Source organism: Phocoena phocoena, chromosome 1 (genome assembly GCF_963924675.1).
Source record: "Phocoena phocoena chromosome 1, mPhoPho1.1, whole genome shotgun sequence".
Lineage (NCBI taxonomy): Eukaryota > Metazoa > Chordata > Mammalia > Artiodactyla > Phocoenidae > Phocoena > Phocoena phocoena.
In genome coordinates this window covers 6302903-6327491 of record NC_089219.1, presented here as the reverse complement: position 1 = coordinate 6327491, position 24589 = coordinate 6302903, and the positions used below count along the sequence as shown (strand labels likewise).

General features: G+C 47.6%; 1 protein-coding gene across 1 annotated transcript in view; it reads left to right on the top strand.

The window, feature by feature from the left end:
- The window catches only part of RERE (arginine-glutamic acid dipeptide repeats), a 257951-nt gene that overhangs the window by 175945 nt on the left and 57417 nt on the right, over positions 1–24589 (top strand). The gene's annotated exons all lie outside the window — the stretch shown is intronic.

The window sequence follows — 24589 nt, the reverse complement described above, 5'->3', positions numbered from 1 at the left end:
ACTGTTGCTTTGTTGCCGTTGCCCCGCGTTCTCCGAGGGCACCGAGGGCACGACTGAAGTGCAGACCTGGAACTCTGGGGGAAGGCAAGGTCAGGGTGTTACGCTCCGCTCTGCTCTCTGGAAACTGGGTCCCCTCCTTGGGTCTTAGTTTTCTTGTCTGAGGAATAAGAAAAGGAGGAGGAGGGGGAAAGGACGAGCTTTGCGATGCCTGACAGGTGTGTGTCGAATCTGGACCTGATGCATCTTGGCCTGCTGCCCCCCGCCCTTTTACTTCCCAGGTAAAACATTGGCAGATGTTTTGCCTAAAGCTAATGGAATCATCTCTGGTTAAGAAATTTGAAAACATGGACACGTGCACACTCACGAGTCCTTTTAGTACGGAGGGCTGTTGGTTTTCTCTTGCAGTCAGTTTGTAAGTTTTGATGATAAGTTTATTTTTTGCCTCATCTTTCCCGTCAGCAGTAATAAAACAGAATCTTCTAGACTACAGAGATGCACGTTAACGAGTATTATGTACTATGGCAGAGTGGGAGGAAAGGATGACCCATCATCAGGGGCTCTGCTTTATGTTACTTCAATCTCTTTCCTCCTAACAGCCCTGAATCTTCTCTGGGAGCCTCTGTTGTTGAAGTCTGTGGAGGTGTCACATTTGCTAATAAGCTGCTTTTCCAAACAGGCACTGTCAGCCTAAATTAGTCATTTTCTTTTCCATCTAGGGTTTTTTTAGGGTAACAGTACGAAACAGGCTTGGTGATCCATTTTTGAAAGGAAAGTGTTAGAAAAGGAATTTAACAAGATCTTAGTAAGGGAACTAGTTGACCTGGACCCAAAACCCAGGTAACATTAATCTAAATCTAAAATAGCTTTGCTTGTGGAAAACACTGGGCTCCGGGTATCTGTGGTTCCCATTCCTGTGTCCCCAGCAGAACACAGCTTGGGACTCATGTTTCCATCAGACAAAGCTGTTCCAAGCTCCTGAAGGAGCTTAAAGAGTGGGATGGACCCTGAATACTTGGAATCTTCCCTCTCAGTCAAGTCCACAGAAATGACATTCTCCAATCTTTTAGCAATAACTAAAGTTAGAAAATTATTTTCAGATTGTCCTTTGGGATAGCCCAGCTTCTTTGTCAACTTCCCAAGTTTTTCACCCCAGAAGGGTCTGACCTTGGTAGTTTGTTTTCCTCATTAGAACTCTCTGACTTTATAATCACCTCACATTTTTCCTTCCTCCCTCCTCCTGTCCCCTCCCCACCCCCTTTCTTTAAAACCCCTGTCAAACATTCCAAGGATCCATTTAGATTATCTTGCAAACATTCCAAGGATCCGTTTAGATTAACTTGCTTTTAGGCAAACTTTCAGAGGGATCCTTCAGTTGCCCACACATTTAGAGTCAGTAAGCATCACACCATATTGTCCTCTGCTGCTTTGAAATAATTTTAGGGTGTGGAGAATTCCACTGTTTGGAGGATATGCATGTGCAGGAGAGGCCCTCTCCTTCAGATGAATATCTGGACAAAAGGGATTCTTAGAGCGCAAAACCAAATGTCATTGTCAGTTTCTGGGTAACCAACTTTAGATGTGCCTTAGATAATATTATACAGGGAATAAGAGAGAGGAGGGGCTTCTCTTTCGCCTTACGTCAAATTGAATTCCACTGAATTTTCATACCCACTCTGTGTGAGGCTCTGCTGGGTGTTGTGAGACCCCTTTATCCACTGTTCACTGTCGTCATTCTTCCTCTGGTTGAATCTTCCATTCCCATTGTTGCTCATTCTTCTGTTATTCAAGTGGTATGTTTTGTATTTAGCTTAGATTTTTAGAAACAATTTAAAGACAATATTGTATTCGAAAGGAACTTCTTGGTGACTTTAGACAAATAAACGTCATCTGTTCTTTAGCTGCTAAGATCTCTGCAGGAGCCACCATAACCTTGATAATTGCCTGGCAGTGTGGCACCCTTGACTGATTTTGCCTGTGGGTGTGAATGAGTGCTTGAGTTGGATGCTGTTGCCACAGGCCGCCTAGAGAGCAGATAGAAGCCGCACAATTGCAGACCCGCTTCGAGTGCCTCTTCTACGCCTGGCAGTGTGCTGGGGTCCACGGGAGACACAGGGGTGAACCTGTTGCTTTGTGTTCTCCAATAGGGAGATCGGGAAGGGCGCTGAGGAGGAGGTGTTATTTGAGAGGAACCTTGAAGGATAGATAGGATTTTAACCGGCAGAGTTGATAGAGGTTAACGGAAGAACAAAGGCATGAAAGAATGTGGGTAGCTGCTTAGTAGCCGAGTACCCAGTTTGAAGGAAGCTATGGGTGGAAGAGTGTTTAAGACAGCTTATTTAAAGCCAACCACTCTTTATGGGAAGACGAGTTTATCTTTAATTTAATAGGGAATAAGGACTAATTACATATGTTTGAATGTGGGGAATGATAGGACTTGGGACCGTCATCGAAGATTAGTCTGGCAGTGACAGGATGATGGATGGAAGTGGGTGGAGAAGGGGGTCACGGTCACGGTTCTGAAACTCGGCTACACATTAGAATCACCTGGAGAACTTTAAAACGTCCTAGTGCCCAGACTGCGCTCTGAATCAGAATCTCTTAGGTGGGACTCGGGCATCCATGTTCCAGGCTCTGAGAACCACAGGATGGGATAAGGACTCTGGTTCTAGTGAGAGATGTGGAGAGCCCCGAGTTTATAGCAGTGGTTCTCAACCTTGGTTGTACACTGGAACCACACAAGAAACGTTAACTAACACACACACAATGGAAGCTTGGGTCCCACCCCAGAGACTCTGAGTTAATTCACCTGGGTTATAGCCAGGGTGCTGGGGTTCTACGTACAGGCAAGGCTGAGAAGAGCTGAGGCAGAGGCTGTGAGAATCGAGAGGAGGGATTAAAATCAAGAGGCCTGTGGAGTTACAGTACGACCATTGTTACGTGCCAAGGTGCTGTGCTGAGTACTTGATGTGAGCTGACTCATTTATTGACATTCTACAGAAGAAGAAGCTGGGTCACAAACGGGAGGGAGAACTTTCCCGAGGTCACAGAGCGATTGGTAGAGGCTGCTTTCCAGCCCGGCCTCATGGTTCCAGAGCCCTGCTCTTAACCTGCTACACTGCATGGCCTCTCTGGAGAAGCCTGGCTGATTGGAGGTGGGAAACAGGGAAAAAGTGGAGAGATGCCATTCAGATTTTGTGTTTTGGTACAAGGGAGGAGGCTGTTGGTACTATTAATAAAATTGTGAAATCAGGAGTACTTGCTTTAGGGGAGGAGAGGAGAGCTTATGTTGAATTTGAGATGATTGTAGAAGATACAGGTGGGTGTAGCAGTTAGACAGGAAGGTCTAAAGATAGGAGAGCTTTCTCGTTTGCAGAGAGGGTTCACAGTTGAGGAAACTGGACTTGAAGAGGTTAATTAGCTCACTGAGGACCACAGAACTAGTCAGTGGCAGGGCAAGGATCGGATGAGGTTGCCAGGGGTAACAGTGCAGTGGTGGGAGGAGAGACTCGTAGGGAATCTTTACGTTGAGGGGCAGAAGGATGGACAAAGTGATGAAGCCACTTGGCACGAAGTCAGAAAAGGAATAGCTCAAAAGGCAGGAGAAGGATTTGTGTAATTTGTTAAATATTATGTTTAACTTAATAGGAAATGAGGGATAAGTACATATCTTTTAATGTGGGCAATGATAGGACTGGGGTTGTCCTTTATATAACTTAATTGAAAGATTGGTCCAAGGCCGGGGTGCTGAGGCATGTCTACCAGTGTTGATTGCACTGCCGAAATAACCGATAGTCCAGGCCGCATCTGCAACTTGGGGAAACAGGACGGAGATGGCAGAGGAGCTGAGAGGCTAGAGATCACAGTCAAGAAGAAGAGATTGGGGCTTCCCTGGTGGCGCAGTGGTTGAGAGTCCGCCTGCCGATGCAGGGGACGCGGGTTTGTGCCCCGGTCCGGGAGGATCCCACATGCCGCGGAGTGGCTGGGCCCGTGAGCCATGGATGCTGAACCTGCGCGACCGGAGCCTGTGCTCCGCAATGGGAGAGGCCACAGCAGTGAGAGGCCTGCGTACCGCAAAAAGAAGAAGAAGAAGAAGAGATTGTATGGGATTCATAGTGACTGTGCAGCAGTAAGTAAAAGAAAGTTTCTAGTTTTATATCTTAGATGTTTTCACCGAGTTCCAGCCATAAGTGGATGGCTAGGTTGGGATAAAGCGAGGGCACCAGGAATTGTGGTTGCAAACACAACATCAGAGGGGCTCTGGGCAAGATTTTTCCTGTTCCTGAGAGTGCTATCAGAAAGTAGGGTAGAGAAAAGGCCTTTTAGTGCGGTGTCCGATCACTGAGGCAGCGGGGAGGCTGGCTTGGCTGGTTGATGTTACGACGAGGAAAGTGTCTAGAGGTGGTAGGTGATGTGGTCAGACAGGAAGGAATGCGCCCAGAATGAGGCTGCTGGCCCTGTCATTGGAGGGCTTGAGAGGAGAGGGATGTCGTGTGGGTCTTCTGTGAGGATGCTGGCGAAGGGGGGCCTCGGCTATGAGGGCGTTTGGAGGAAAGGGGGCGGAGAGAAGACAGTAGGTCTCTAGGGTGTAAGGATCCAGTTGGGGTTGCGAGGGTGAGACGTCCCGAGTCAGAAGTAGGGATTGGGAGGAGAATAATGGGGAAGGGGCGCGAAGGAAGTTTGTGCTGTGGCTGATCGTTCCAGGGAAGCTGAGGATTGGCCCCTGGGTGCTGCCCTGCCTTATGATGTGCTTCTTGAGGGCCAGTGCATGTCTCAGAGCGCCTTCCTTCCCAGCGGGGCTCGGTCAGTGGTAAACTGAGTTGAGGTGATATGTAGCGGTTGAAGATGGAGGCAAGTGGCGACGAGGGAGGATTTTGTGAATAGAACAATGTTTAGAATTTGAGATCACAGGTTGGAGTGTTGGCTCCAGAATATGTTGTGCTATTTGTTTCCTCAGTCACTCAACAAGTACTAGGCATTTACCTGTGTAACTAGGCACCGTCTAAGCTCTAGAGATAGAAATAACGGTGGACACACAGTTCTAATGGCGCCTGCATCCTGCTGGGGAACAAAGACAAATAAATGAACACAAATAAGGTAATTCGGGTAGATTCCATGAAGAGGATGCATGAGCTGCACCCGGGCTCTAGCAGGGCGGGGCTGCCTTCTTAGGGGAGCAGCACTCCTCGTTCCAAAGCACCTTCTGCTGAGCAAGTCCGGGCAGCCCACACCTCTGCTAGTTCAAGTCATTTTAGGAGGAGCGATAGACGTCTTTCTAATAATCCAAGTTACTTGACCCCCATCTGGTGATCTATGGGGTCATGTCTTAATTGCCTGTAAGCTGTTCGTTGTCAGACCAGATAAATGCCTTCAGGACCCAGGAGCTTTTGGTGAGCTTAGGCTGAATTTGGCTGAAAGGTGAAGTGGGAACTTTGTTATGGAAGTAAAATCATGTTGCTGTCTTTCACGTGAAATCCACGCATTTGTCACGCATAGACGTGCGTTTTCCAGTATGGGGGACGCAAAACGTAATATTTTTAAATGCCGAAAAGATTCTGTGAGCCGTTTTCGTGACTTTTTGGATTGGGGGAAAGACCAGAAGATGAGGGTCTGGTTCTTGTTAAAACTTTTGCTGATAATCTTCTGGTCGCTTTGGATGAGTGTTCTCTATGGCCAGGAAGGGAGAATGGGGAGAAGTTGTGAAGTTGTGGCTGAACTCCAAAGGCGGCTCTGTCCAGCCCTGGAGTTCCCTTTAGATGTCACTGTGCTTTCATTTTCTTTGATGGCTGCTCAGTGTGATGTGTTTTATCAAACAGGCCTTAAAAAAAAAAAAAGAGGCATGAAGGAGCTTGATAAGTAAAAAATTCATTTCCTCATTATGGAGAACATTTCTTTCATCCTTTATTAGGCCACAAGAATTTTGTCCCACTGTTCACCATCCTAGACAGTGTTGAGAAGGTCCCACCAATCCTGTCTGCCTGCCTGTGGTCAGAGCAGCCGGGTCTTCTGGAGCCCGGGAGAGGTCTCAGAGCTCTCCTCAAATTAACTGGGGGACAGAAACGCACTGCTGGTGGGCGAGATTTCCTCTGCATGTTTTCGCTGCCATTGTGTCCCGTTCTTCTTTTGGTTCACGATTTGATCAAAATCAAGAAAGTCTAGTTTCTCCTCCTTATTTTTTTTCTACCCCCTCCCTTCACTTTTACTATTCTCAGATAACTCCCCATCTGTCTGTAGAAAACCACCCACTTGTAACGTCATTAAAGTTTGGTGGTAAAAAACAAAAGTGTGGGTAAACCTGTTTCTGGTTGAGACCAGTTTTCATAGCTTGGCCATTCATTGATCTTCTTTTAAAAAATCGAGTATTAACTAAGTAATTAGGCTCCTTCTGGCCCTGAAAGGCCCAGGTTCTGATAATAGGATTTGTCATTGAAGAACATTCCTTAGATGCCTGTCTTGTATGTGCAAAGGACTCTGCCAGATGGCCCCAGACAGGACCTCCCTCACTCATGGAGAGAAGTGGCAGTGATGGACTTGGGTGCCCAGAGCCTGGTACCAGGCAGATTGTGGGAAGTTCCGTGGTGGGGTCGCAGAACAATGCAGGGACAGAGGAGGGTGACGGAACATGGATACGAGATAGTGAACATACTTGTTCAGGGTCACACCAGTGGTAAGTGAGGACACCCAGGAATCCAAGCGACATAGTCCAGCCCAAGAGCGGCTCCGTGGCGATGTTGCACAGGATCCCCAGACAGGACGTCATGGCAGCGGACTTCCCCGCTGGTCCAGTGGTGAAGAATCCGCCTTCCAGCACAGGGGACGTGGGTTCGATCCCTGGTCAGGGAAATAAGATCCCCCATGCACCTCAACTAGAGAGAAGACCCAGCACTGCATCGAAGAGAACGTGTTCCTCAACGAAGATCCCTTGTGTGCCACAACTAAGACCCGACAAAGGCAAAAAAATAAAGAAAACAATAAATTAATTAAGTAGAATAAAAAAAAAAAACAAAAAACCCAGAAACATCAGGGCAGGAGATGCAGAGGTGGGAGAGTGCGGGGCATGTTCAGGCAATAGCAGGGGGCTGGCTTCCGTTGAATCTAGGGCAGTTGGGACAGACGTGCAGGCCAGGTGCTACCCCCTTCCTCCTTCTTGCATTTCTCATAGACGTTGTTTAACACGGCACCGTCTCCCGCTGAGCTGAGATGAAGCCTCAATTCATTTGAACACAACTTCTAATCCAGATGCTTGTGTCTGGTGGGAGCTGAGGCTGGAGTGATAGAACGGAGATCACTGAGCACTTTAACTGCACACTGTGGAGTCTGAACTCTTTATTCTTCTTGAGCAGAGACGTGCCATAATCAGTTTGGGAATTCAAAGAATGGCTTTTACCTCAGTGGAACAGCAGTTAACACAGTGTAGGGTCTTCAGTGGTGCCATCTGTCTGGGTTCTAGAAAGTGTTTTTAATAACCCTCGTTTGGTTCTGTTAGGTAAAACCAGAGTCTAATAAACCTAGCCGGGATGTGGAGCATGCTCGGCACCCCCAGGAGTTCCTGTCTTCCTTTTAGGTACAAAGTTAAAAGTGTTCCTCATAGAGCCCCTAAAAAAGCTTTGCTTAAAAAGCCATATACTCCCTCCCAAGTTTACATTGGCATACACTTTTTTCATCATAAGGATGTAATTTCTCATGTGTCATAAATATTGACATTTGGAAATAAAACTGTCCCATCGCTTTTTAATTTTTATTTATTTATTTTTTCCATCACTTCTTTAAATACATCCACTGCATTTTGGCTGCCATCGTCATTTATACCCATTATTGTCCATTATAAAATACATGAATGGGCAGTAATATTTTACAATTTATCTTTTCCCCCCTGCTAACGTGTAACTAGTAATTTTCCAGTCTACTTCCTCGTAGACTTTATTCCTTATATAAAGCATTTTTTGCTTGAGAGTCTATTGTCAGATCACGCTTTCATACTCCCTACGACAGACGTGTGCGTTTCAAATATGTGTGCGTGTTGTCATTTCCTTTAGCAATAAAGGTCTAAGTGTTAAAAGAAGATCTTCTCTGATTATGTTATCAGAATAATTTTAATACTTTTTTTTTTTTTTGGCTGCGTTGGGTCTTCGCTGCTGCGCAGACTTTCTCTAGTTGTGGCGAGCGGGGGCTACTCTTAGTTGCGGTGTGCGGGCTTCTCATTGTGGTGGCTTCTCGTTGCGGAGCACGGACTTTAGGTGCACGGGCTTCAGTAGTTGTGGCATGTGGGCTCAGTAGTTGTGGCTTACGGGCTCTAGAGCGCAGGCTCAGTAGTTGTGGCGCACAGGCTTAGTTGCTCCGTGGGATGTGGGATCTTCCCGGACCAGGGCTTGAGCCCGTGTACCCTGCATTGGCAGGCGGATTCTTAACCACTGTGCCACCACGGAAGCCCCTGTTATCATAATAATTATTAGTGCACAGTTGATCAAAACAACAAGATATTATAAAAGTTGATAAAATTTTACTTTTTGTTTAATATTTTTTGGAAATTAGATGATTCCGTTTTTAAACACATTAGTTCTTGGATGAATATTACTTATTTGTAAGAGTGAGGCCATATTCTGCATCAATTTTATTCTTACTCGTCACTTATCTGTAGATGTAAGTGCTCAGAAATCTTGTTTACATAAATAGATAGAAATGATAGCTTTGTCACTCAGTTATTGAATTCCTTCCATAATCAAGAAATATAATTTATCATCAGACTTGATTTTCAGTAATCTATCAGATGACACCTCCACAAGATCCTCCTTCAATTTCGTTGAAAGTAAAGAACTGGAAAGTGCCCGAGACTTGCATGAGGCTTCCGACTGTGACCTTGGAGTTGGTCCCTGCGTCAACAGGAACATTGGTGTCTTGAATTGACCCTTTGTTTGGTGGCTGGAGTTTCTGCATAGGGCAGTGCTAGTAGCATTCCAGATGGGAGAGAGGGATGCCTTTGTGTGCGAAGTGAGGGGAGGAAGATTGCTAAAGGGGAGGTGGAAGAGGAGGACTGCACCTGCCTCACAAGAGTGTGTTCTCAGACAGATGAATTTTAGGAAAGAAAATATATGAAAGTTGAAGGTTTGGAAATGAATTCCCTTAAAATTACTTGAGTCCGTGAACCCTTAAGAAAGTCTTTGGTGTCTGCACACCCTGCTTTGCAGACTGTGGACCTGCCTACAAACCTTGTTTGTCCGGCCCACTTCCGGGCGCTGGGAAAGCGCAGGGAAAGGCCCCCGTAGAATCTGGACCGGCCTTGTGGAGAGGGCTAGCCTGGGAGCCTTCAGTTGGTCAGCCTTGGGCAGGGAACGAGGCCACGCATTGCTTTGGTGATTTAGTGACGAATAAATTACTGTCCTTGCCCTCCAGGGGTTTATAATCTGAGCTCATATCATAAAACAAAACAATACCCCGCCCCCCCCCCCAAATCTGACAAAAATCAAAATCTTCTACGAGAGCTTGTTTAATGTTATTAAATAAGGTACGTTTATTTGCATTTTTTAATGTTTTGATGACTGGATTTCAGTATGACTGGTTTCCTTTGTAATCTCACTTTATTTTCGGCATTTAAAAATCATTTTTAGAAGAGGTTAGGCTTTACCAGACTGCCAAAAATTTCCATGGCATAAAAAAGATGAAGAACTGTGTTCTGAGTGCTGGCCTCTTCCAAATACCACAGTCAGTCAGTTTCCAAAGAGTCCTAGATGACAATTTCAATAAAACGGTTTCATGGAAGGACCATAGAGCTTTTGGTGGGACTGTGGTGTGATGTTATTGGCTTGGGCATGCCCCATAGATGTTTCCCATGTTACATTAGACTGTCAGACTTGGACCTGCTACAGTCAGCTTTCCACATCTTCAGGTTCTGCAACAGTGGATTCAACCAACTGTAGATAAAAAATATTGAGGGGAAGAGTTCCAAAAAGTTGCAAAAAGCGAAACTTGAATTTGCTGCACACCGGCAGCTGTTTACATAGCAGTTATTGATACATTGTGTTAGGTATTGTACATAACCTGGAGGTGCTTTAGAACACAGGGGAGGACACGCGGAGGTGATGTGCAAGTGCTGCACCACTTCACGTAAGGCACTTGAGCATCTGTGGACTTTGGTATCCTGGAGGGTCTGGGAACCAGTCCTCTTTGGAATCAGGCACTGTCTGAAGGAGCTTACAGTCGCCCATCAGGGAAACACCCCCCCCCCAAAACACACACACACACACACACACACACGGTTCTCGAGGGTCATAGGCCTTCCTTGCCCCTATTCCGCTGTAAGAAATCCATGCCGGGGAGAAAACTTTCATTATCTCCAGATTGTGTTTCACAACAATTGAGAATGTTCTTGGTTTTATTATTAAGTAATGTGAACCCGTGACTTCTTAGTTATTGTTTGCTTTGTCTCTTCAACATCTCAACATGCGTTATTTTCTTCCCTGTGCTTTCTCCAGCAGCTTATTTGCTCCACGCACCAGGTCCCCTGACTTGAAGCTACAGAGCTGCATTTAGATCAGGTTTCTCGCATGCTGCTGACTTTATCTCATTTACAGTATCACATTTCTGTTGCCATACACTGTGTGATCTGGGCCTCCCCACAGCTTTTTAACAATTAGTAATTGAGCAGGAAGTGTGTTTTTATTACAGTGGCCTTTTGATTTTGATTTTACAATCGTGTAGTGTTTAGCAGAGAGCAGAGGTGGGGAAGTGGCCCTCTGAAACACATTTTTGACAGAGAGAAGTCTGTTGTTTCAGCCACTTGGCTATCTGTCAGCAGTTCTCAGACTTCCCCCTTGTGTTGGTTGCCTGGCAACCTGGGGCTGGAGCAATCAAACCGTGGCCAGTGCTTTTCCAGGCCCAGATTGGGAGATGATTTATTGGTGGAACTGTAAGCATGGTAAACCCAAGCCTCCGAAATGGACCTTTTTTTTTTCTTTCTTTCTTTCTTCCTTTCCTTTCCTTTCCCTTTCCCTTTCCCTTTCCCTTTCCCTTTCCCTTTCCCTTTCCCTTTCCCTTTCCCTTTCCCTTTCCCTTTCCCTTTCCCTTTCCTTTCCTTTCCTTCCTTCCTTTCTTTCTTCCTTTCTTCCTTTCTTTCTTTCTTTTTCTTTCTTTCTTCCTTCCTTCCTTCCTTCCTTCCTTCCTTTCTTTTTCTTTCTTCCTTCCTTCCTTCCTTTCTTTCTTCCTTTCTTTCTTCCTTCCTTCCTTTCTTCCTTCCTTCCTTCCTTCCTTCCTTCCTTCCTTCCTTCCTTCCTTTCTTTCTTTCTCTAGGAGTTTATAGAAACCACATCAAGAAAAAATAAAAGAAAGGGTATCAGTTGGAGGGTTTTGTTGTAAAACTTTTAAAGAATAAAATTAAGGCCTAGCGTGAGCTTGTTATTCTGTGTCTATCAACATGTGTATAGAATATATTTAGTTGCGTTATTACCCTTTTCTTTTATTTTACTGCAACACTCAACATTTAAAAGTTAGTGCTTTTTTGGGTAAATTAGGATACTTGGGATGTCACCTTACCATGAGAAACTCAGCCCAGGGAATGCTCATAGCTTGCCCCAGGGATCATCTGTGAAGCTTTGATAGAATCAGGCGTAGAACCAGAGCCCAGCTTTCCTAATGCCTGTGTATATTCTGGATTTAATGCAGTAAGCATAAAATGCTGATTGCTCTTCTCCTTATTTTTCAAAATCAGCTGAAAACTCCAAAGACCCTGCACTACGGTCTGCTCTGTTAATAGATGCTTAAGTAGGTCTTCTTCTTCATATGTGTGTGGAATTGGTGTGGGCAAGGGAATCCTGTCATTGTAGGACAAGTCAATTCTGAATTTTCAGATTCTTCCCACTTCCTGCTTCTGCCTTCTTTTTTTTTTTTTTTCTTCTGCCTTCTTTTTATTTTTTTAAAAAAATATTTATTTGGTTGTGCGGGGTCTCAGTTGCAGCAGGTGTGCTCCTTAGTTGTGGCTTGCAGGCTCCTTAGCTGTGGCACGCGAGGCATGCATGTGGGATCTAGTTCCCTGTCCAGGGATGGAACCCGGGCCCCCTGCATTGGGAGTGCGGAGTCTTAACCACTGTGCCACCAGGGAAGTCCATATGCTTCTGCCTTCTTTGCCTCCGCCCCCTCATTTATAATTATAACTTTTTAACTGTGAAAATTATCTCATTAATTTTTGCTATAGATGTGAGTTTTAAAACTCTTTTTGAGGGTTCTCTTTCATAGAGTCTCAAATACTTTCTCCAGTATTGCAAATGAGGACTATTTGGGGGCGGGGGTTGGGGGGGGAGGCGGTGTCGTGTGGTGAGGGCAGTCTGCATGAGGGGAAGGCACAGAAGAGCCTCAGCCTGACTCAGCAGGTTAAGCATCCCCTAAGCATTTCTTTTTGTAAGATTTTAAGTAAATACTTTGGAACTCAAACTCCACTCTGCTTGCAGCCCAATGTATCCAACTGTGTATGTAAATGCACTATTAGTATGTTTGTATTCCATATAAATATACAGATCGAATCGGTCTGTGTGTGTAATTTACACACAGCTGTGTTCACGCTCCCTTAACACCAGTATTTTCAGCAAGAGTGAGGTATCATGGGAGCACTGTTGTTCCAAACAAAAGCCAGCAGAGCAGCCTCGAGGTGGGGCCCATTACCAGCCCCTGACGTGGGACCCTCCCTTGACAGAGTCTCTTGTGATAGACATCCTGCTTGGAGGTAGTATGCGACCAGAAGGGTGCCTGTCATAGAAAGAAAATAGTGACCGCCAGTTAGACCAGGATCTGCCTTGTGACCCAGTTTTGCCTTTTGTAGTTGAAATACACTCACTCCTCTTCCCCCTCCAGCCCCCTGCGTTTCCTAAAGGGATACTTGATTTTCCTCTCATTTCGGAGAGCATTCAAAGTGACCAAAGTTAGTAAGGAGCCCTAGCCCTTGTCATGTTGTCATGAAAGGGAAACAGTCCAGGAGCCGCTTCTATGACCCTGGAGCTGGACAGGGCCTCAGTTTCCCCTGTTTAGGAAGTGGGGCAGGAGTGGATGGTAACAATTTCTAGACTGAGTTCTTCTGGAAGACACGTTTCACTTAATTTGAAATAACAGGCCTATGTGATTTTATTTCATTTAGGACTGCATGATATCATTGTCCAGTATTCTAACAATGTATTTATTTTACTTCCCTACTAGAAAACTTGTATTGCTTTAGACGTTTTAATGTTTTATCAAAAAGGAGCAGGGCTCATCTTAAACCTGTGCTATCCACTGTGTAACCACTGGCCACACGTGGCCGCTGAGCACCTGAAATGTGCTATAGCCCGAGTTGAGATGTACTGTTGGTGGAAAACAGACACTGAATTCCCCAGGCTGAGGAGGAGAAAGGCAATGTAAAATATTTCATTAATGATTTGTATATTGATTACACATCGAAATGATAATATTTTGGATATATTAATGTGTTACTGATGTTCATTTTACCTCTTTTTAAAATATGGCTACTGGAGAATGAAAGTTACCTACTTGGCTCACATTTGTGGCTCACATTCAGCTTTTATTGGGCGGCCATTGACCTAAACACCTTGCATTATAATTTTTGCGAAAGACCTCCCACTAAAGAGTTCTACTTCTTTGTTGTCTTGTAACTTATAGACAAGCCACATTTCTTTTTCAGTTTATTCCCTGTTCCTTCTGTGCCAACACCTGCTTCGTTAAAGAAGGTGAACTTTTTAGTGACTTAATTATGAGCCACTTGACCAAGAACATTTACGTGGGGACTACAGTGCTATCACAGGGAGAGAAGGTGCCTCTTATGTCCGTTTGGGTTCGTTATTAGTGTTGGGTTATTTTTAATTTGGGTGTAGCTGGGCAGCCATAATTGGCAAGAGGTATTTAGCTGGCGGTATTTCTACATCTGTTAATGCTTGCTGCTTAACTAGCCAGTTCTCATTTGACTTGAAAGTGCATTGAAGCGTGCTGCTCCGATATTCACCCCGTGGCAGTGCTGTGTTAGGCCTGCAGTGATGAAAGGGCTTCAGCTCCTCAGCATAATCACCTAGACTCAGAGGGTCACATAGACAGAGATGTATAGGATGGCTCAGTGGCCTTTGCCAGTGGGCAAGGTTGCTGTGTAAACCATCCAACATAAGGTCATTTTCCTGTTGGGCATGTGGTCTTTGAAAAATGGAGTGACTTTTTTTTTATGTTTGCGACCACCTGGGAAGGGTTTTGCGCACAGGTGTGTTGAAAAAGGAAATTGTGGGCTTCACTCTGGGTGGTGAGCCGGCATCAGGGAGTGGACTAGCGTGGTGTCTCTAGTGAGACTTGTATGTTTGAACGGACAGGAAAGGTGGTGTTGAATCATTCTGTAGGTAGTAATTAGAGAGTCAGAAACTTAGCACTGAGCGTAGGTCAGGAGACCTTGAGTCAAGCTGCAGGGCCAATGGCTGGGAAATAAACAGCACTGTAAGAAGGCCACGCCGGTTCGCCCCCCAGATACATTCATTTCTTCATTCAGCCGGTGCTAGTGGTCACCTGCTCTGCGTGTCAGGGGCTGTTCTAGGTGCTGGGGATTCCCTCATGTACTCAGTATCATACATAGCATGTCATGTCATGTCAGGGCAACAAGAGCTCAGTGTTAACATAGAGCAGAGGAAGGTTATAGAGAGTGAGAGGGCCTGCGGATTGTCTGAGGAAGTCTAATCGGAAGATGGTTTACTGGTTGATTTAATTAATAGTTGACTAACATTGAGATTAAAGGTTTTAGTAATGAATCTTGTATTGGTTTCCTATTGCCGCATAACAAATTACTCTCAACGATAAAAATCACCTCAACTTAAAACAAGAACGATCATTTATTATCCTGTTTCTGCAGGACAAGAATTTAGGAATGGCTCAGCTGTGCCTTCTGACTTGGGGTGCTTTCGTGAGGCTGCAGTCAGATGGTAGATGGGGTTGGAGTCATCTTGAAGGCTCCTTCACTTGCGAGTCCAGGCTAGGAAAACTCAGATGGCGGGGGGGGGGGGGGGGGGGCGCTGCACAGCTGGAGCTTCTGAGGCATCTCTCTCTCTCTCTCTCTCTCTCCGCCTCCCTAGGTGGTCTCCCCAGCATGGTGACTTCTGGATAACCGTACCTCTTAATGTGGTGGCTCAGGGCTCCAAAGACACATGTCCAGAGAAGGAGAGCCAAGCAGAAGCTCTGTTACCTTTTATGCATGCCCCAGCCTCAAGCTACCAGTGCCACTTGTGCCCTGTTGGTCAGGATAGTTACAAAGATCCACCCAGGCTCCAGGGCAGGGAACAGAGACCCACATCTCAGTGGAGTGTCTTCATCACACTGTAGGAGCAGCATGTAGGATCGGACGGAAATAAGAGTCTGTCACAAATACAAAGCTTTTGTGGGCATGTGTGTTTGTTTGTTTTGTTTTAAATAATGTATGATCCTTGCCTGTAAAGTGAGAGCCTTGACCAGCTTAGATGTTCTAAAGCTTCCTTCCAGACTCTAATATTCTCGGATTCTACTATTATCACAGACATGGCAGGGAGTGAGAGTTGAGCTGACGACTGCCTAGCTTTTGTAGACATTTCTGGAGCACGTCAGCAGAGCCAGCTGGGGGTAGGATGACTGCTGGACTCTTCTTGCTGGCCTCAAACACCTTAGGACCTAGCACTTGAGTCACCCTTTGTGTTTCTGTAGCTAATCTTCGGTGGCGGGTGGGGCAGAGGCAGGGGGGATAAAACGGTGATGAGGCCAGGAGCTGTCTGTTGTCACAATGCTTGTGAATTGAGGAAGGTAGAAGAATCAGGGCAGGATCATATTAGACCTACCTCCCCCAATTCTCATTCTCATATTCTTTGGCCTTTGGAAGATTGGAAAGTGAAGGAACCAGGAAAAAGAGCTCTTTGGTATTATTCCTACATGACAGCTGAATATTTGGAATCTGCTGTATTTGACCCTAGAGAGGACTTCTCTTAGAAACGGACGGGCTTGTATTTGGGCTTCTGTTCTGAGGACCATCAAATCTTTTGGGATGAGGGGGAGAAACGGGTCTTTTTTGCAAAACCTAGGATTTATTTAATGTTAAAGGTATCTTAGACCGATCTTCTGCATTTCCACGTAAGACAGTTGATAAAACATATCATGCATTAACAGGGTCTCTTTTTGGAAAGAGTTTAGCCATCCTCCTGTCTCTGTGTAGGAGAGAGGCCACCTGCCTGACTGCAGCTCCCAGTGGTGGAGAACTAGGCATCCACTGTTGAGGCTTTACGGATAGATGAGAGAAAGCCCGCCACTCCTCCTCTTACACACGCGCATACGGAAGCCCGGAGGAGGCCTAGTGACCTATGCAAGGGTGTCGTTATTTGGTGGCAGAGCCATGCACTCCAAGCCAAGTGTTTCTGTGGGAAAAATTTTAACATGGACATACAGCATACAATCTCTGGCACTTCTGCTTCAAAGAGCAAGTGTGTATATGTTTATACCTAAAATTTCCTTTAGAGGTTTTCTGTTTTTTTTTTTTTTAAGACAGATAATACCGTTTAATTCCTCTGATACGTATAGATACAAGAGAAAGTTTTCTGCACCTGGATTCCAAGCAATTAATCCTATTTCGAAATCTCATCTCTCTACTTCTCCACCCTTCCTGATTAGCTATGGATTGGGGCAGGATATTTAATTTACCTAAACTTCCAGATTCTCCACCTGTAGCACGGACCCAGTGACACCTGTGTTGGAGAGTGTATTGAGGAGCCTTGAGGAGGATGTGGTCTGGGACCCACCAGTATCCATGTTGCGACTGTGATGTCCTGAGACAATGGAAGATGTTACTCTGGATAGAAAGCGTAGGACAAGTCTGAGCTAGGGAAAATGTCAGGTCTCAGACTTGAGAACCATCAGTAAAAATGTGGTTATTATTTTATTTTTTTAATTAATTAATTAATTTATTTTTGGCTGCGTTGGGTCTTCGTTTCTGTGCGAGGGCTTTCTCTAGTCGCGGCGAGCGGGGGCCACTCCTCACCGCGGTACGCGGGCCTCTCACTGCCGCGGCCTCTCCTGTTGCGGAGCACAGGCTCCAGACGCGCAGGCTCAGTAGTTGTGGCTCACGGGCCTAGTTGCTCCGTGACATGTGGGACCCTCCCAGACCAGGGCTCGAACCCATGTCCCCTGCATTGGCAGGCAGACCCTCAACCACTGCGCCACCAGGGAAGCCCTGTGGTTATTATTTTAAATTGTGATCCTATTTGCTATTTTTAAACTATAACTAGTTGAATGGAACTTAACTATTAACTAGTTATTCTGGAATACTGCTAGTAAATTCAGCGTGTACTTACAAAGTAGAGTCAACAAGAAATTAGGAGCAACATACCAGAAATCTCGGAGATGCCCACCACAGCTTGCTGGCCGGTCTCCTCTCAGACGCACTGCTTCTGCTGCTGTTTATTGAAAACGTCATGCTTTACTAGGGTCGCCCTTTCGTTGATGTGTTAAATATTTTAAATCGAAACCCAAATTATACTTTTCAAAGCAGTATCAATAGTGTACCTCTAGCCGGAATCGTGTTTTCGATATGGGGTGATGGGAATCTGTAACAAACAGGATTATATGGATGAAATGCAATAGGTTCTCATCTGGTGGTTGCTCAGTGAGAGCCACTGTTGAGTGAACAGGTAGGAGTCCTGGAATACAGATGTCTGGAAAGGCTTTTATTTCTTCTGCTTGGCATCCGTCTTCTCTTTTTTCTCCCTACCCCTCATTAACATAGGCCCACATTTAGGAAGCGTCTTCAGTTTTCTGCTGCTGCTCCTTCTCTGCACCTTCAGAAGACCAGTGGACAACTCCTCTTACTCTCTGCCTGGCTTGTGGGCTTACACTTTTGTCTCTCCACTGGGGGCAACTGTGGTTTGCTTGCTTGCAGATCTGCCTGCTCTTCAGTCCCCTGAGAAGCAGCAAGTCATTAACATAAAATTTTGTGCGGAAAACAGCGTAGAGCAGGAGCCATTTTCACAGTGGGACTCACTTTAATACCTGCAGTGTTTTCCAAACAGTTATGTAAGAGGCCTGAGTAAGAGTCGCTTTTCAGAAGTCCTGGTGAGTTTCTGACTGTGATACACTAGTTAAAATTCACCAGAGGGAGTTAATTTTGAAAGCTCTCAGCCAGGGGTTAATGCAGAGTTATCTTTTAGCCATTTTTGCAGCATTGCCCCTCTCCCCTGGCTCCTCTCCTCTGCTGTCATATCCAGCACTTGAGATGAGCCGCGTTGGGAGTTTCACGTGCACACGAGGGAGATAAGTGCACCTTAGTCTTTGGCCTCATCTACCCAGTACTCCTCTGGGTGCAATCCAATTTGATATTAAGAGTAATCTTTTTTGAGATAGGTAGGGCAGGTATTTTATGGCCAGTTTAAAAGATGAACAAACCGAGACAAGAATAAGTTAAGTTTCGAGAATATAACCTTTATTTGTCCATTCGTAGACCTTTGGGAAACACTTAAAATCTTGAAATGCAAACGCAGGCAGCAGGTGCCCATCATAGCCCTGATCCACACACTCTCCTCAACTCCATTCTTAGCCTTCACCCCATCCCTGAAGTTCCCTGACTGTTTACATTTGTCAGTCTTGACCCTCCCACCCTGGTTCAAGGATTTGGTGACACGTGGTTAGTTTTCCCATCTGTAAAATGGAGCTATTAGTAGCCCCTGCCTTGTAAGGTTATTGCGGTGCTTCAATGAGTCAGTTGGTGTGGAGCCCTTAGGAGAGTGCCCGCCATTGGAGCAGTACTCAGTGCTGGCTGCTTTTATTGTTGAATAGGAGGTGTCTCCCTACCTTTCTCTCATCCCGACACATGACAGTGAAGCTGCTTGCCCCAGGCCAACCCTGGTCCACCCCTTCCCCCCACCCCCAGCGGGAGACAGTCAGTGTCTGGGCAGCCGGTGAGGCCGTCATCCGTCATCGCCCGTGGGCACAGGGCTTGGGAGGCTCTGAGCTGGGGCAGGCTCAGCAATAATGAGCAGAACTTTTGAACTTGTTACTTTATCGTAAGAGAGAATGTTATCGCATTTTCACCCAATTATGTTTATCCCCGTTACGTATCTCCCATTTCAAAAGTGGCTGTGTCTAAACAGCCATGTCAGAATTACTCTGTGGAACAGAGAAGCAGACCAGATCCTAGGACTTCTGAGTTTGAATCTCACATTCTTTCCATTCTACCGAAATGAGAAATAGAGCTCTCCAGATTCTACTCAGACCCAAATTTAACAGCAAGTACTGTGTTCAGGTAACTCACTTTTTTTTAAAGCCAAGAGTTAAATGTTCTCTACCAGGAACTTATAGGTAGGTAACTTCTGATGGTGACATGAAGTTTCAGCTCAATAATAGCAAACTATAGCAGTGTGTCTAAGACCTGGGGCATGATTACGTAACGTGGCCATCACTACAATGGCAATCATATTACAGTGTATAAATGTATCAGATGAACATGTTGCGTACCTCGTAACAGTGTCGTATGTCAAAATATTTCAGTAGGTAAAATCAAAATTGGAGCGCAATCACAAACGAAGTTGTTAAACAAAGCAAAAGAACAGTCTCCTTGCCATTAATAAATCTGTATGTATATTTGGGTCTCATCTGGCTATGACGATTGAGAAATAGAAGAGGACTTGTCTTGTGCTCCCAAAAAACACACAGGTTGATTGAAAACAAAGAGCACCAGAGAAAACAGTGCCAGCACCCAGGGAACCTCAGCTCACGGCTCTGAGAGTGGCCGGACTGTAAGCCTGCAGGGCTGCCCGGCGGCACTCGGAGCAGCGGCCCAGCCACAGCTCCCGCCTCGGGAAGGAGCAGCCTTCTTTCTCTTGCACCCTTGGCATCTTAGCAGTCTAACGTCTATACGCCGTCAGGGACAGAACAGCTAAGGGACAGAGACATAATTCATGAGGCCTTGAATCTCAGCACTGGAAATGCTGAATTTCAGCTCAACTGCTAGAATGCTATTAAGAAACAGACCGCGTCTGTGAACTTTCATTTAGAAGCTTCCAGTACCTGTCTGTCTGTGAGTCGATAGTGTTAATTATGAAATTAAAGTCTTAAAAAAAGTCAGGGTCTTCATTTGCAGAGAGATGACTGAATCGAGGGAACGGAGACTACAGCCTCAGTAACCTGTTTAACATACTGACCTATTCTAATCATTGACCACTCTGAGTGGGTTGGCTTTGTTTCGATTTTAAAGGCTACTCTACATTTCTGGTAAACCACAAGGTAAAGGCTGGTCTCTGAGAAGCAGATGTTTTGCCAGTTTTGAGGCCTTGTGGCTTTCCATAGAGAAGTAACAGTACAGGCCACATGAAGCTTTTACTTCCTTTTTTTAAAAAAGTGGGGCCAGTGGTGCTTTGCACTTGATAGCATAGTCATTGATATACACTGACAGCAGTGGTTCGTGTTCACCATCAGATGTCAAATCCGTATTTCTGGAAGTAGTTAGTTTGAAATGTCTGTGAGACAAGTGTTCCCAAATGGGCTTGGATCATAGATTTAGCCTTAGAAATAGTAGTGAGAATCTTGGATGGTATTTAGAGCCATGGGAGCAGTGGAAATCATATTGGGAGGGAGTTTGTGGGGAGCAGAAAACCTAGAACAAAGCCTTGGGGAGACTCAGAGGTTGAGGGAGGAGAGAATTAAGCCACCAGGTGATATGAGAAAAATCAGCAGAGTTTGGTGTCATGGAGCCAATAAGATCAACTTTGTTATCGAAGTTCAAAATGGACCCTTTGGCATTTAACAGTCTATTTCCACTGTGACCACCCTAGCCCAGGCTCTTGTCATCTCATGGTTTGTTTCATCTGTGTATCTGTGTATCACAGACTTGGGAGCTCCAGCTGCCTAATGCTATAGGGAGGCAAGGTGGTATAAGATACAATTCCTGTCTTTTCAGAGCTCATAGACACTATGAGTACATAAGACCTTTTACAAATAAATAAATGCGAAGTGAATGGGGACGGGGACGGTCAGGGAAGTCTCATTTTGGGGTGGGAGGGATTTGAGCTTGAGTTTGAGGTGAACTGGAGGGTAGGCTGTGGAGAGAAGTATTAAAGGTACCCCAGAGTTGGAAGTTCAGACAGAGGTGGTAGCATGGACCAGTTGGCATTACTGGACATCTGTTTGGAAAGGTAGGCCAGGACAGGATCCTGGTGTGCCTTGAATGCAGGGCTAAGGGTTAAACACCACCTGAAGAGGTCAAAGAGCTATTCTTAGGTAGGGCCTGGGGGCAAGATGGTGTAGGACTCATGATGAAATCCGTGGTTTTGAAAAATTCCTCAGCAGAGGCTTGTAAATGGCTGGATGAGAGAGATGGGTTAGTAAGCTAGCTAGTAGGAAAGAAAGGTAAGGGTTTGGCCTGGGACTACTGCTGGAATGAGCGGGAAAGGAAGGCACTGAAAGACCTTTCTTAGGAAGAATACTGAAGAGTTGATTTGATTTGGTGGGGCAGATGGAAAGGGCAGAGTCGCAGATCATGGGACCATGACTGAAATTGCTGACCTTCGTAGACTCTTGGCCCACTTCACCGAGACTGTGGCAGTAGTGCTGCAGGGCATGGATTTTGGAGCCCGGGTTTGAATTCTGCCTTGACCGCTGAGGAGTTGGGTGACCTTGGTCTGGTTACTTAACCCACGGTGCCTCAGCTTCCTTGTCGGTAAAATGGAGATAACAGCAGTACTTCCTTCTAGATTGTGAGGACTTTGAGGCTTCTGACATACAGTAGGTACTTCATAACTGTTGAATGGATGCTGTTCAGAGGATTATAACAAGTGGAGGAATCAGGGTCTGAACTCAGGTTTGCAGAACTCTCCCACATTACCCTGCTCTTCCAGGTTCAGCCTTTCTCAGGTGCTCCTTCACTGGGCCGGCCTCTCCCAGTGAACCTGTTGCGTGTCCTCACACAGGCATGGCCCTGCCATTCCACCATCTGACTCACGCCAGAGCCCACCTCAGCTTTGTGTAGACTCTCCCTGTCTGATTGCCACTTCCTGTTCTCTGCCTCTGTCTTTCCTGGGGGGCCTTCCCACCCCTCCACACCTGCAGATGCTGTCTGCTCTTCTTGATCTGCTTCCGTAAAGGCATTCTGAACAACAGTCCATCCCTCTTCTTGGCTCCCTTGCAGCACTGGTGAGCTGCCCTTCACTACTTCATGCTTGGCCGACCTAAGTCTCAGATTGTTCTGTAATCACCTCACACACATTTATCTTACCTGCAAAAAATGAATCCATTTTAATAAAGGTCCATGGCTACCTCTTTTGTTGTTGTTATTTTAAAAATTCCTCCCAGTGTTAGGTGCTCACTAAATACTTAACTTCTTAACGAGTAGATTAAGAAGCATTAATTCTGAAGGCTGAGGTTGAGCTCCGGTCATCCTCATCCCACACCTGGGCTCCCTCTCTAGCCTTTTTAACTGCATTGCAGCCAGTCTGTCCCTAATGCACGCCGAGGGCCACACTGCCACCAGAGCAGTCTCTGTGCCGTCTTTTCATGGAACGCTCTTGCTTACACTTCTCCGCTGGCCTACAGCTAGGAGCAGAACTCTTCAGCCTGGCCTGGAAGGTTCTTTGCAACCTGACCCTCTCCCCACCTCTTCAGTCTTACCTGCTGGGACTCCACTTCGTACACCCTGCCCTCCTCGCAGTTCCCAGGGTGATCTGTGTGCCCTTCCTGGCTGACCCCTCTGCCTGGAGCCCTCCTGAGCCCACCTGACAGGCTCATGCTCCCCCTTGTCTCGCCCCTACGACGACGGCAGCAGAGTAAGTTGCTTCCTCCTCCTGACCCCACCTCCTGCCCTTTGTTCCTCTGCTGCTTTTTGTTGGGGCCCAGAGATTGATCTTTTTACCCTGTTTGCCAGGCCTGCTCCTTGAGGGCAGGGCAGTCTCGTTCCTCTCCACATCCCGGTGGAGATGTGAAGATGTGGAGGTGCTCTGCACGCAGCCCGGGATGCGTGCTGAGCATGTAAATGATACTTTTTTCAGGTAACGAGGGTCACTCTGCTTCAGACTAGAGCAGAGCTTGCTTCTTTCTTGTGCCTTGCCAGATTTTTCCTTTTGAACTATACGAATTATGTTGAAAACTGACAGTGATGAGTCATATCTGAGAAAGGGGTGAAATCTGAAAATGCAGAGCCTCCAGGAATGGAGTAGGAGGTTGCAGATCGGTCTTCCCGGCCAAGTCTGGCTCTTCACTGAATTCGCCCGGCTGGTCTCAACCGCGGGGAGTGGGAGGGACTCCCCTCCCGGTGGGCAGGTGATTTATTGGCTGGGAAGCTTCCGCGGTGATTTAGTTGTGAAACGGCGCCCTGCGAGGTGCCGGCTGAGGCCTGGGCCGGGCGGGAGCGGCCGCCCACAATCCCGGGCCGGAGGGACCTCGGGGGTCGTCGGGGCCAGCCCCCCCATTTCGCAGCCCGGGTGCGGCGGGCGTGCGCTGCTGACTCTGCCCGCCCGGGGGGAGGTCCGGAGACGCAGCAGCCCGGGGAGGGCCCCAGCCCGGAGCCAGCACCGCGGGCGCCCTCCGCTCGCGCCCGCCGCGGCGGGGAGGAAGTTTCCGTGCTCCGCCGCCCGGGTCGACTCCCGCTGTTCGGAAGGAGGAAACCGAGGTACCGGGCCGGGGTCCCGCGCGGAGCCTCGGGGCGGAGGCCAGAGCCGGGCCGGCGGGCGGCGCGGCGATCCAGGCCGCCTTTTGCAGCCGCCCGCGGCCGCGCTGGGCTCTGCGCGCCGCTCCGGCCTCCTCTCCGGCCTCCTCCCCCGGCGGCGGCGGCGGCGGCGGCGGCGGCGGCCGCCCCAGCCCCGCGCCCCGCGCCGCGCGGCCCCGCCGCGGTCACACGCCGAGCCGCCCGGCCGCCTCCGCCCTGCGCTTTGTGGAGCCGGAGCCCGAGCCCGAACCCGAGCGCGAGCCGAGTGACAGGCGCGGCCTCCCGCCACCCGGACCCTGAGTGCGGCCCGCGGCGGCCCCGCGTACCTGTGGCTGACGGCGGTCGGCCGCGCGGGACCCGACTTCGCGGGCCGAGGTGGGGTCCGGGGATCCGGCAGTGGCCCCGCTGTGGCGGGGAGGGGCTGCCCAGGAGGAATGGGACAAAGTGAAAGTCCCCGGGCTGCCGAGGAAACGGGGGCGGGGAGGGGCCGGGAAGGAGGAGGGGTGCTGGTGTTTGGGTGCCTGGTGCCCCGGGGTGGCTCTTGGGGCCGGCGTGGCGGGGCACGCAGGCCGGCCGGGGTTCGGGCCCGGTGGGCTGCCGCGGTGTTGCTGCCGTCCTGGTGAATTCCCCGGACGAACGAAAGGCCTTTGAAGCCTCCAGGGTGCCCTTCTGGAGAAAAGTCTCCAGCTTTGCTCCCGTTCCCCGCTTCTGCTCGGCACTTTGGGAAGCTTCGTTCTCAGGTGGGGACCAGTTGTGCTGTTTTATTGATGGAAGCACGGAGCGTATGTGTTGTTTATACCTTCGTGGACCGACGCAGAGACCGGAGGCAGCGAAGGCACAGACGGCTGCTTGCCTCGGACACGGGACGTCCTCCTCAGCCTGTCCGAGTGCGGGACTGGGGATCTGACGGAGGCTGTCTGGGCGCGGGTCCCGGCTGTGCTGCTG